The sequence below is a fragment of the Magallana gigas genome, chromosome 1 (assembly GCF_963853765.1).
Source record: "Magallana gigas chromosome 1, xbMagGiga1.1, whole genome shotgun sequence".
NCBI lineage: Eukaryota > Metazoa > Mollusca > Bivalvia > Ostreida > Ostreidae > Magallana > Magallana gigas.
In genome coordinates this window covers 4,568,259-4,581,925 of record NC_088853.1, presented here as the reverse complement: position 1 = coordinate 4,581,925, position 13,667 = coordinate 4,568,259, and the positions used below count along the sequence as shown (strand labels likewise).

The 13,667-nt window shown below is 33.2% G+C and overlaps 2 long non-coding RNA genes across 2 annotated transcripts; both read left to right on the top strand.

Moving 5' to 3' along the window:
• Positions 1–4,228: 4,228 nt before the first annotated feature.
• On the top strand, positions 4,229–9,665 carry LOC117685090 (uncharacterized). Its single transcript, XR_010711288.1, has 3 exons — positions 4,229–5,253; positions 5,393–5,492; positions 9,401–9,665. It is a non-coding gene; the product is annotated as an uncharacterized lncRNA (long non-coding RNA).
• Positions 9,666–9,809: 144 nt separating this feature from the next.
• LOC136273110 (uncharacterized) lies at positions 9,810–10,692 on the top strand. The gene is made up of 3 exons (XR_010711287.1): positions 9,810–10,004; positions 10,157–10,315; positions 10,436–10,692. It is a non-coding gene; the product is annotated as an uncharacterized lncRNA (long non-coding RNA).
• The last annotated feature ends 2,975 nt before the right edge of the window (positions 10,693–13,667 follow it).

Genomic DNA, 13,667 nt, shown 5'->3' with positions numbered 1-13,667 from the left:
TGGGTTTGGATTTAAATGACCTTTTATTTGATATCAAGAAAAATCGGCTGGCCCTTCAAATTAGGGGACCAAAGTGCTCTAAAGTCTTTTATCTGCAGCCCTTTACTGAGGGATATTTTGTGAACGGTTATAGAAGCAAATATGTTGATTTTACAGTTATGTATCCAAGCAATGTAATGATTTTATCATGTGTTGCATAATAAGGGTTTTAGGGGCCAAAATTATAGAATTTTGATTACCAATATCTCCGAAAGGAAAAATCTTTTGAAATGCAGTAAAGAAGAAAAGATACTCAGAATGATGTGCTAAATATTATGCAATTTTCAAAATTTCGTTTAACGACCCCAATAAGGAGTTAAGGAATCAGCCCCTTAAACGCTCTTTCCCATATATCTCAAGAACGGTAACGAATTTCTAAACAGTTGTTAAACAAAATGTGTTGAGATTTAAATGACCTTTTATTTGATAGAAAAAAAAAGGGACTGGCCCCTAAAATTAGGGAACTAAAGGGCTCTAAAATTTGTCATCTGTAGCTCTTTACTGAGGGAAAATTAATGAAAGGCTATAGCAGCAAATATGTTTATCTTACAGCTATGTATCCAAATAATGTTATGATTTATTCATGTGTTATGGAATTAGGATTTTTTAGGGGTCAAGAGTCCATAAACTATGACCACCTATATCTCAAAAAGGAATATATTTTGAAATGCAGTGTAGAAGAAAAGATGCTCAAAATGATGTACTTTACAAAATGCAACCCTCAAAATTTGGTTTAGCGGCTCCAATAAAGAGGTAAGGGACTGGCCCCTAAATTTTTTTTATCTCAGATATCTCAAGAACGGTGACGAATTTATAAACACTTGTTGAACAAAGCTCTTATCCCTGGAACAAAATAGTATCTGGCCCTTAGAATGTAGACCCCGTTTTTCTATTCTAAATCATGTTTAGCTGTTAAGTAGCAAACTCAAGATCGAACATATATCTCAAATTCTAAAATCAGACGGAAGACCTCCTCGTTGCTCGCAACGAGATCGTGTCTAGTTATTATTATTATTCTTTTTTTTTCTTACCGATTTTGTGCAGACGATTTCTCGGAGATTAGTGACTCGATTACGCCCAAATTTTTAATATAAACGTGTTTTTATCTAAACCTGATATATAATTTTTTTTTTTTTGAAAATACACTTCCGGTCGGAAGTTATCGTCCGTTTACGATTTTAAAAAGTCAATTTTGTCTGTCGGGTTTCTCAAAAACGAGCAAAGATAAAGAGCTGAAATTTTCAGAGATGATAGATCTACCGTTTTTCTAATGTACCTCGGTCAAGAGAATGTCCGCCGTCACTTCCGGTCGTCACCGGAAGGAAATTTGAAAAATTGAATTTTTCGACTTTTTTATTTTTTAATATTTTTCTTTGGAATTTTTACACCTTATAGTGACCCTTTTACTGATTAAGAATATGTAATTAATTTTAAAATCGATCAAGGCATTCTCGAGAAATTAAGCGTCAAAGTTCTGAAGCGGAGTCCGAGTAGCTCAGTCGTTATAGTCGTGGACATGGCCCAGGCGACCCGGGTTCAAGCCTCGAGTGCCGCAAATTTTTTTTTTGTTTTTTTCGCTTAGATCTACGATTTTATCTTTGAATTGATAAGTTTAATCTTATCTATTCAAAAATCGGACGGAAGACCCACTCGTTGCTCGCAACGAGATCGAATCTAGTTCAATTTATTTTTATCTGAACTGGGAGGAAAATATCTTATTAATTATCTGTAATCCGAACCTGACATGCAATATAATATTTATTGCAGGAAATCCTTTAACAACATTTTAACTCTCATGTTAGCCAGCTCTGCATAACTTGTACACATTATTGTAACTATATTATTTTTTTAATTGAACTGAAGTTATGATTTATTAATAACCTTGTGCTCATATTGTTAATGATGTCAAGTAGAGGTGGGAAGTCATACTGGTCTCAATGGAGAAGAGTCAGAGCCAATGTTTTAAGTCATTTACAAGAATTACATGTACAACAGCAGTCTAATTCAGATTCATCACCAATAAATGCACAAGCTTCTTCTTTTTCAGAATCTAACAATCATGAATTACAATCTGAACAATTTTTTGATGAATCTGTAACTGAAGAACATGTAGATGTAGAGATGGTAGATGAGTCTGAAACAGACAATATCAATGTAGAACCTCACGAATTTCAATTTGTTCATTACTTGGGTGACTCAAGTACTGATAGTTTATCAGAAGATGATGACCAAACTTGCTTATTAGGTAAAATACAAGAGTGGGCAATAAATGATCAGGTTCCAAATAGTACATTATCAAACTTGCTTGCTATCCTCAGACCTTACCATCCTTTTCTGCCTAAAGACCCTCGCACATTGTTGAAAACCAAACTTACATTATGATGTGTCAGATATATGTGGTGGACAGTATTATCATTTTGGGATAAGCTCTAGTCTTTTGAGTAGAATAAAATCATCTATTCAATTCTTACCCGAAGGATTTTGTTTTGAAATTCAACTCAACATAGATGGTTTACCACTTTTTAAAAGTACCAACCATCAGTTCTGGCCTATTTTAGGTCTACTTCAAAATGTTGATGACAAAAGACCATTTATTATTGGACTCTTCTTTGGTACGAGCAAGCCTGATAATCTTGATGATTATCTTAGGCAATTCATTGATGAATATAATGATTTGAAGCAAAATGGTTTCGATTTTGATGGAAAAAAGTGGAATGTCATTATACTTTCAGTCATTTGTGATACTCCAGCTCGTGCATTTGTTAAGAAAGTTAAAAGCTACTCTGGGTACCATGGTTGTGACAAATGTGTTCAAAACGGTGAGTGGATGGGGAAAATGACCTATCCAGAGGTAAATGCTACATTGAGGACTGATCAATCATTCTTGCATAGATTAGATGAAGATCACCATACCGGTCACTCTCCTTTTTAACCGGGTTTTCCAGCGGAAAAATCCGGTTATTTAAATGGTGAAAATGGCGGGCGGGCGGATGGCGGCTGCCAAAAGGGTACCCTCATTGTACGGGTAACTCCTCCTACAGTTCTCAAGATAGGAAGTTATTCTTTTGCAGATCAATTGTACATATATCAGAGGTGTGCATATTGCTAGGATTTTGATTTCCGATAATTTATCGAAAAAATACCAGCTTTTGAACTTAGTCATTTTTTGGCAAAATATTGCATATAGGGAACCCTCATTGTACGGATAACTCCTCCTACAGTTCTCAAGATAGGAAGTTATTATTTTGCAGATCAATTGTACATATATCAGAGGTGTGCATATTGCTAGGATTTTGATTTCCGATAATTTATCGAAAAAATACCAGCTTTTGAACTTCGTCATTTTTTGGCAAAATATTGCGTATAGGGTACCCTCATTGTACGGATAACTCCTCCTACAGTTCTCAAGATAGGAAGTTGTTCTTTTGCAGATCAATTGTACATATATCAGAGGTGTGCATATTGCTAGGATTTTGATTTCCGATAATTTATGAAAAAAATACCAGCTTTTGAACTTAGTCATTTTTGGGCAAAATATTGCATATAGGGTACCCTCATTGTACGGATAACTCCTCCTACAGTTCTCAAGATAGGAAGTTGTTCTTTTGCAGATCAATTGTACATATATCAGAGGTGTGCATATTGCTAGGATTTTGATTTCCGATAATTTATGAAAAAAATACTAGATTTTGAACTTAGTCATTTTTTGGCAAAATGTTGCATATACATGTAGGGTACTCCATTTCACTGGATAAGGGTTGACATGGATTATGGATACAGTTTACATAAAAGAAAACCCGGTTTGCTGTCACATTGACAGCTTTTCACTTGTTCTGACATTCAAATTGGAATGATTAGTCAATTTCCACTAGACTACATGCACTTGGTTTGCTTAGGAGTCATGAAGCGTAGACTTGGTTCACGGGTTATTGATGACATTTCCCAGCATTTGCTTAACTTAAACAGTCACATACCAAGTGAGTTTGCTAGAAAACCGAGGTCACTGAAAGAAATTGACAGGTGGAAAGCAACAGAATTCAGGCAATTTCTTTTATATACTGGGCCTGTTGTTCTTGCTGAAATATTACATCCTAACATGTACAACAATTTCTTACTACTATCAGTAGGTATTCATATTCTGATAAACAAAGGTCTTTGTCAAAGATACAATGATTATGCAGAGCAATTACTGAAAACATTTGTGACACATTTTTATCAGATATATGGTGATGACATGGCTGTCTATAATGTCCATGGTTTGGTTCATCTTGCCAAAGATGCTGGTAAATATGGTTGTCTTGAATGTATTTCATCCTTTCCATTTGAAAATTTTTTATCAAAGCTTAAACATTTGGTAAGAAAACCACATTTTCCTCTTCAACAAGTTATTAGAAGACTATCAGAGCAGATTGATGTTGAAAAGGAACCTAAAGTATTCCCTATTCTGAAAGGGGTTCATGAACAGGGACCTTTACCAGATTTATTGTTAACTGGAACACAGCATTGCAGTGTTAGAACTGAAAACAATGTTTACAAACTTAATCAGAAGGATAGTTGTGTAAGGATTAATGGTAACACATGTTTAGTACAAAATTTGGTTGATGATGAATCTCAGGTTTATGGTGTATATAAAAAATTTAGGCACACAGAGGACTTCTTCTCTGTACCACTTCAGTCAAGTCTTCTTGGCATACAAAAGGTGTATCATATAAGTGACAGAATATATACAGCAAAGCTAGAAGATATACAAGCAAAGTGTGTGCTTCTTCCATACAAAAATAAATATGTTTCTCTTCCTTTTTCTGATGCTGTGTGGTAGAGAGTTCCGTTTATCTGCAAAAAAGCTAATTGCAGGTACATGTACTAATGTTACACTGTACCAGTATGTGCCCGAATTAACATTACTCTACTTTTTCATTATATCTTTTAATTACTGTGAGCACAAGGTTAGCATACTTCAATTTTTTACAACATTGGAACAATATTTGATAGCAAAATTTACTTTGCATAGGTCTGTGTATAAGTATGCTGTAGTTGAGTTCACTGAGGAGAACCAAGTGGAAGTTGTACCAGTTAAATGGCTATCAACAGACCAAAAACAATGCTTTTGGCCCATAAACAAATCGTCGGATAAAGTTAATATGGCGATTAAGCAGTTGGTGACCCCAACGGCCGACTTCAAACCATTTCCTGTGAAAGTCTTGTATCAGACAGGTACATGTATATAAGAATCATTCACATATAATTTTCAATTGTAATTATAGTGCATTGGATTTTAATTGTTTATAAAATAAAGATTGTTTATAATCCTTGAAACTATAAACACTATGATATCTACATTTTTAACTTACAGATAACTATTTGAAAGCAAGGGGAAAAGCGTCCAAAGCAGAAGATACGTCAGATTTGCAAACGGTGGCAGAAGACTGCCAACCAAAAAAACGAACCAGAAGGTACAGTTTAGGAGAAACAGAGTTGTGATATACAGAATTGAAATACTTAATTACTTGTATATTTTGCTGAAGAAATCATGATGCTCTGTAGCAACCTCTAATGATACAACGTCCACTAATGATATAATGTTTCATTAGTGGTCAGGATGTTGACCACTAATGATATAATTTTATCATTAACGAACAACCTAACCGTCCGCTAATGATATAATTTTAGATTTATATCATTAGCGGTCAAAAACCGTAACCTCTAATGATATGGAAAAAAACTGAGAAATAAGTACTACCTTGACCACTAATGATATACATTTGCACACATTTTCAATTGCATTAGTGGATGGATTTGAAACCTTTAATGATATAACATGATAAAAGATATATATATATATATATATATATATATATATATATATATATATATATATATATATATATGGGTTTGTTAATTATAGATGAGAACAACAAGGAATATCAATTAAAGTTGGTTGAATTAAAACTACTTAAACAATAGGGATCATGTCGTTGTAACAAAGAATATTAGCCCAAGTTAAATATTGGCCCGCGTTTCATTTTTCAACATTGATTATTGATTCGGGGAGGGGGTGGGGGGCTTTTTTAACGTTGAAAACAGACCAAAAGTCGTGAAATGTATACCCGGATTTCATTTTTCAACATTGATTATTTATTTGGGATTTGAAGGGCAGGGGGGGGGGGAGGAGGGGCGGGGGCTTTTCTAACGTTAAAACTGCGACCAAACGTCATTTTTCAACAGCTCAAAAAAGGTTTTTTTTCTAATCTCTGATGACCTCACACGTTGAAAATTGACCAACTACAGGTTTTTGAACTGTCTCTGAAATGGAACTTGCTCTACCTAATTATTTTGTATCTGATTAAAAATTTCAGCTCTATGTTTTAATTCCTAATATTGTCCGATATTCATGCCGATATGGATTTTTGTTTTTGTTTGTTTTTGTTTGGGGTTTTTTTTCCCGATAGCAACAGTTTGTTATTAAGACTAAGAACTCTGTCTCTTGTTGTTAAACTGTGTAGATAGAGCTAAATGGAATATATGTCAAACAACATCGTCTCAAGCCATGGTCCGGTGTCCGTTTATATATATATCTCTCTCCACCATGATCGTTCATGTTGACCGTGGTTTGCTAAGATTGTCAAACCAATACCGGCCGTTTATGTTATATTTCCGGTAAATCGCTTCAACTTTAATTTATTTTGAGAAGTCATGATAATTAACTGACAGCACAATAATGAGCAGTTTTCATATTTTTATCAGACAAGTCGCGATCAGTGATTATTTAATTAATTCAACTTAACAATAACTTTTCTTAAACTTGCAAGATTAACAAAATTATGATTAATAAGCTACTTATCTTGATTTGACAGAAAAAAATGTTGTGTTCAATACAGATACAAACACTACACAGAAACTTTTTCGTGGGTGTGTTTAGGGAGTATTGGACATTTATGACGCATTCGCCGGCGTAACGAGGAATCTTGACCCGGGTTGAAATTTGACCCGGATATCATTTTTCAACGTTGAAAAATTGATACCAAAAGTCGTGAAATTATACCTGGGGTCAGTTTTCAACAGCTTGAAAAATATTTTTCAAACTTCTAAGGACATCGACACGTTGAAAACTGACCCTGTTGAAAATTGACTCCGACTTCAGAGTTTTGAACTGTCTTTGAACAGAAGTGTAACTTGCTCTTCACATTTTAATTGTACATGTGTGTACTTAAAAGTTTCGGTTTCAAAACTTTAACTCTTTCATACTATCCGCTATATTTGCCGTCTTGGGTAATTTGACATTTCAAAGGTTGATTTTTCTGACTTAAATCATTTAATATTTCATTTGACTGAAAACGTGGTATGTAGCAACCTCTTTTATTATACTTTCATGTTAAATACTGAAATCTGATTGGTTTAGACGCAGTTGATAATTTGTTCTATTACCGTCAGCGTTAGCAACACACTTGGCAACGGGTAACACAACGAATTGTTACATGCGCGTAAATTATGCGCATACAGTTCGCCGTAGAATTCACGTCATTTCTATACAAAAGCAGAAAAATTTCTTTAAAATTAAGACATTCAGTATAATAAAATAAATAGTGCCCATTTGGGAGGATAACAGTTGAAATTGACACCCCTCGAAAACCATTGTCAACCTCCGCTTCGCGTCGGTTGACAATGGTTCTCTCGGGGTGTCAATTTCAACTGTTACCCTCCCTAACAGGCACTATTTATATAATGATACACTGTCCACTAACGATATAATGTTGCATTAGTGGACAGAATGTTGACCACTAATGATATAATTTTATCAAACCCGGGTCAATTTTCAACCCGGGTTAACATTTTTTGTTACACCGACATAATCACCATTGTTGAAGTAGTTTTAATTCAACCAACATTATTTCATATTCTTTGCTGGTCTAAGGTATAATTAACAAACCCACATATTCAACTTAACAATAAATTAGTGATTCAATTGTGCTACAGACCATAATAGCAAATAGTCTTGTGTTGTCTATGGTTTAATTTTAAAATTCTTCAGAAATATTTTTTTTTACAAGCTAACCATTTTGAGTTTAATATACCCGGTAATCATTTTTGGTACAAGTTAATTATATCTGGTCAATCACTCACTTCCTGTCAGCCTTACTGACCAGTCCGGTCTCACCGGCCTCGAACCACTAAGTAAGTCTTTTTTATTGAAGTAATTGCTCAAATTTGTTAGTATTAAATTGTATTTTTGAAGTATAGTTACAGATGGAAATTTATTTTACAGATAAAACATTCTTAAAAGTATAGCACACCATTATGGTCTTAAAAGTAATTTACAGTTAAAGGTAAAAAGTTAAATTCTATATTTTCCTATTTAGTAATTTGTTATTTCTATTTGTTGTAGTTTTTTACCAATATTATTCATGACGGCAACGTTTCCACACAAAATAAAATATGAAACTCGTGTGACTTTTGTTTGCATTGTGCAAGGTTAGCTATCTGCCTGCACCAGGCAGAATAAGTCTTATGAATTGGACCTTTTTCATGTTAATAAAATCCCGCTAAAAGTTTATCAATAATGTTTTAATATCGTAAAATTGCTTTTCTTCAACTAAAAATATTTAGCACAACTCTTTTTTGATTAATGATAATCAATTTGGATCTTCAAGTAAACAGACGAAGTCATAAATGGTATGTATTTTGTCTGTATGCGACTATTTCAGTTCAAGTAAAAAGGCAAAATATCAGGGTAATGTCAGAATGGTGTATTTTACAATAAAGGACAAAATACATGTATATGATCAAATAACGCCCCCCCCCCCCGTACCAAAAAAAAATAACAATAAGAAAATTAACCAATTCTTATGCAGTATCGTATGAAAATCAAATCAAAAATATATATATATATATATATATATATATATATATATATATATATATATATATATATATATATATAATTTTATATTAAATTATATCATATCATATCATTAAAGGTTGCAAATCCATCCACTAATGCAATTAAAAATGTGTGCAAATGTGTATCATTAGTGGTCAAGGTAGTCCTTATTTCTCATTTTTTTTCCATATCATTAGAGGTTACGGTTTTTGACCGCTAATGATATAAATCTAAAATTATATCATTAGCGGACGGTTAGGTTGTTCGTTAATGATAAAATTATATCATTAGTGGTCAACATCCTGACCACTAATGCAACATTATACCATTAGTGGACGTTGTATCATTAGAGGTTGCTACAATGCTCCATATCTTAAAGTTTTGATGCCCTATCAAACATCTTTTTGTAACATATCTTACTTAATAATTAAGCAAATTATGTGGTAATTAGTAATAAAAACAAAACTTTTTTTTATATTTAAGATGTAACCCGAGGTATGAGAGTGACGGGGGTAGTGAAGATGAGGAAAGACCTGAAGAAACTACTAGTATGAAAAGACCCAAAAAAACTCTTCAAAAGACCTCTCCACAGAAAGGGGGACCAAAACAAAGGATCCCTCCTCCACCTCCACTTCCTCTTTTGCCCACATTAATGTCTGAAGATGAAAATAGCTTTGATGTTTCACCAGCCAAAACTAGCTCACCTGCAACATTATTTGAAAAATCAACATCATGCCAGCCATCAGGTATGCATAGTACTGTATACCTGAAAAAATAGTAACTAATAATATTATGTATTATGTAATATTATTTGCAATCTTCTAATAGTATTATAACTCTACTAACTTATGTTATTGCTCTGGTTTTTTATTCAGCTATGGATGTCAAAATGCTAACATGTCTGGAGCACATTAAAAGTCAAGTGCATCATAATACCAAACTACTTCAAACACTCCTTAAGAAGACCGATGGAATTCAACTGACAGAAGAAACAGATCTCCAGAACTACAAGTTCCCATTAAACAACAAGGAAGATTTGGATAAGCTGGAAGACAAGTTGGAAGAAGTTGAGGCGCTTAACCAACTTGTAAGTTAATTTCCTCTAGCCTATTTCTAAACATAAGTTTTTATAGAGTGCAATACAAACATATATTTTCTTAAAATATCTGTGTTATTTCATATTTTGTATTTTAAAATGGTTTTAGTTGTATATGCATAAAACCTTGTGTATTCCTGTAGGTAAAGAGTCTCAGCACCATCGGAGGAGAAAACATAAAGTGTACTGTGAGAAGACTTCTCTGTTATGTTTTTTCAAATGCCCTTGCAATGAGAATAAATTGGAAAGGGAAAGGGGGGAAATTGCCTTTTCCACTCTGAGGACAAAGGATGTCATAACCAGTAAGAATCAATCCTTATTTTTTTAAGTAGTCAAAATCATTTAATGAAAAATTATTCATTGGTTGTAAAGTTTTTTTACACACATTCTATGAATTTCTTTTATACATTTGTATATTTTAGAGACAGTTAGGAAAAACCGATTTACATCGAACGCAACCGATAGTGAAATTTGTAATGTAATAAAGGACTGGTTCAGGTTTGCTGGAGATAGAGAAGGGGGGTGGAAAAAGCGGGAAGAGAGAAAGAAAGCAGCCCAGAAGGAAAAGGAAAGAGACTGTGATAATTCTCTCACAAACGACTCTCAGTCTGATTAAATATTTGCAAAGTGCATATTGTAACTTAAATATGTGGATCTGCAAATTCTGAAACATAACATTCAGGTCATCTTTGGTTTCTAAGAATTTTGAAGGAAGACACACGTTAGGATCTTTTACAATTGATAATTTGAAATGGTTTACTTTTTGAAATAAAATACTAATTCAGCTTACAATGCACATTTTCAAGCGTTTTCTGTCAGTGAAAGAAACATTTTATGTACAACGTTGGTGTACTTCTGTCTACTCTGTGATATTATTTGTTGGTCTAATGTTGGCTACCATGTATTAATTAACATATATACAACGTTGGCCCAATGTTGGGCCATCGCGTGCTTGTAATCTATACAACGTTGGTATAATGCTGGCACAACGAATACATAAAAATGTTATTCGTTGGTCCAACATTACCCCAACATGTTGGGCCAACAAAGGGCCACAGTGCACTTATACATTGCGCCAATGTTATCTTGCCAACGTTGGGCCAACAAAGTGTGTTACATTGGGCCAACGTTGTCCCAACATATGCATGATATCTGGGGTTAAACCGGATGCAATGGGGAAAATTCATTCTGCGCATGAGCTAGCCTGGTTCCTGTGCGTAATGGGTAACTCAGGGAACCAGTCTAGCACACGTTTATCTGAATCGGGATCGGGATTCCGTGTCATATGTGTTCATAAGTTCAAAGGCGCTGTAATTGTAATGTTGTCGGTAAACAGTACAGAAACAAAGTATTCCTTTTAAAGAAATGATTGGCATGTGATATGAACTATCAGTATTATGAAATAAGTTAATGTTATGCCGAAACTACAACATGCATCAAATAGCATAATTTGCAATGTTTTGTTGTTTTCCGAATACACAATCATGTTACTTAACTTTACTTTAATAGTAGGCGAGGCTAGAGAACATCTCGATTACATTTTTTAAAGCATTTAAGTATGATTGAATTATTATGTCCCTGCATTAAAGTTTAAATCTCAAAAAGATTACATCAAAATATGAAATTTTTAATTTACACAAAGCTGTGACTGCATAGTTAACAAAGTAGTGCGAATCGTAATGTGCGCGCAAATAGTATAATTCACCGAATGCATGATACTATACATGCAAACTTCATTCATAGATAGATCATAATTATTTTAGAAGTATGAACCGTTTAAATTCTGAGATAAAAAGTCAGGGCTATACATAAATGTATCCGTAGTACAATGTACAAATTTAGTGGTTAAAAGCAGAGGGCTAGAGTCGGTGGAATCTCTGATAATCTTAAGGCTTTCACGTTTTCGTTGGAAACACCTGCAAATGGTCCACGTATTGTAGTCCTTTTTTAAAGGACAGCAACTTGTTTCTATTTATTGTGTCAACAAATACAGCAATATCCTGTTATGGCAAACGGTAAATAAAGTACGAGTTAACATTGTAAACCGTTTATGAAGAACGATAACTTGTACGATTAATACTCTATTGAGACCAGACTCTGATTTTACAAAAAATTTAAGTAAGGAAATTTACCAATTTTTATGGGGAAGCAATATTCACAAAGTAAAAAGAAACACTATTATACAGGAATATGGATATGGTGGTTTAAAAATGATAGATTTTACAGATTTTAGCTCTGCTCTAAAGTCTAGTTGGATAAGAAGAATGATTTTCTCAGACACAAAATGGATAAATCTCTTAGAGGCAGAATTACAAACAAAAATTAAAACCTAAGGGTTAAAGGTATGGACTTTGCAGCTAATTTATGTAAAAATACAAAAAATATTTTTTGGAAAGAAGTTTTTAACAGCTGGATTTTAATCGTAAAAGCAACTAGACAAGAAGTTATGAATGTTCCATTTGAAAACATTTGGCTCAACCCAAAAATAAAAGTTAATAACCGTTCTTTTTTCCTAAAACACTATTTTAATGCTGGTTTTATACATATACAAGATCTTTTTGATAATGAGGGTGTTTTTTTAGTCTAGAAACAATAGAAAACCAAAATATAAAAACCAAATTTTATTGAATATGCAAGCCTAAAGAGAGCAATATTTGAAAGATTAGATAAAGACAATATCAATGAAATCAAATACAAGTCTGGCCCAAGTATACCCAGTCACATAAATATCTTCTTCACCAATAAAAAAGGTTGCAAAGACATGTATAACAAACTAATTAAGGAGAAAAGAGATCCAATTATATCTGTAAATAAATGGCTAGAAAGAGGCTTTATTTTTAACAACAAAGACTGGAACAAAATATTTGAACTTCCGTTTAAAATTACTAAAGAGTCAAAACTACAATGGCTGCAATTTCAAATTTTACACAGAATAATACCAACAAATGATTATCTTTACAAGATTAAGGTTAAAGAATCCCCAGTCTGCTCCTTTTGTAAAAGAGTTAATGAGACTATTGAACACTTATTTGTAGATTGCTATTGTGTAAAAGAACTTTGGGAACTATGTGAGGAGTGGTTGTTAAGGAAATTGGAAATGCAAGTAACATTTGACAAAAACTTAATCTTATTTGGAAAATATAAAGAGAGAAATGTGTATAAAGTACATAATCTTTTAATTCTAATAATAAAACAATACATATTTGCAAGTAGATATAAAGAAGTTCCAAAGCTGAATTTTGGTGCACTCGAAAATATAATGAAAAACAGAATATCCGTGGAGAAATATATTTTGCTTAAAAATTGTAGATTCTCAGAGTTTGAAAGGCACTGGCAAAAAATATGTGACTTATTATTATGATATACTAGCTATATTTATCAGATTCAAAAGGTTATATAATGTACTACCCCCCCCCCCCCCCAACCTTGCACACAAACACTTTTCTTTCATCTTATTCTCACTAACTTCCTTTTTCAAGTAGTATACAGGTACATTTGTAAAGAATTATATGCATAATATATAGACCTACATTATGTTCTTTCTCTTAAAGAGACAAGCTATTGCATTGTGAGATATGTGTACTTGTATTTTTTGTATCTTTTTCTGCTGTCTTTGTCTTTGTCAAATAAATCATGAAATTCTAGAGAAAAAAA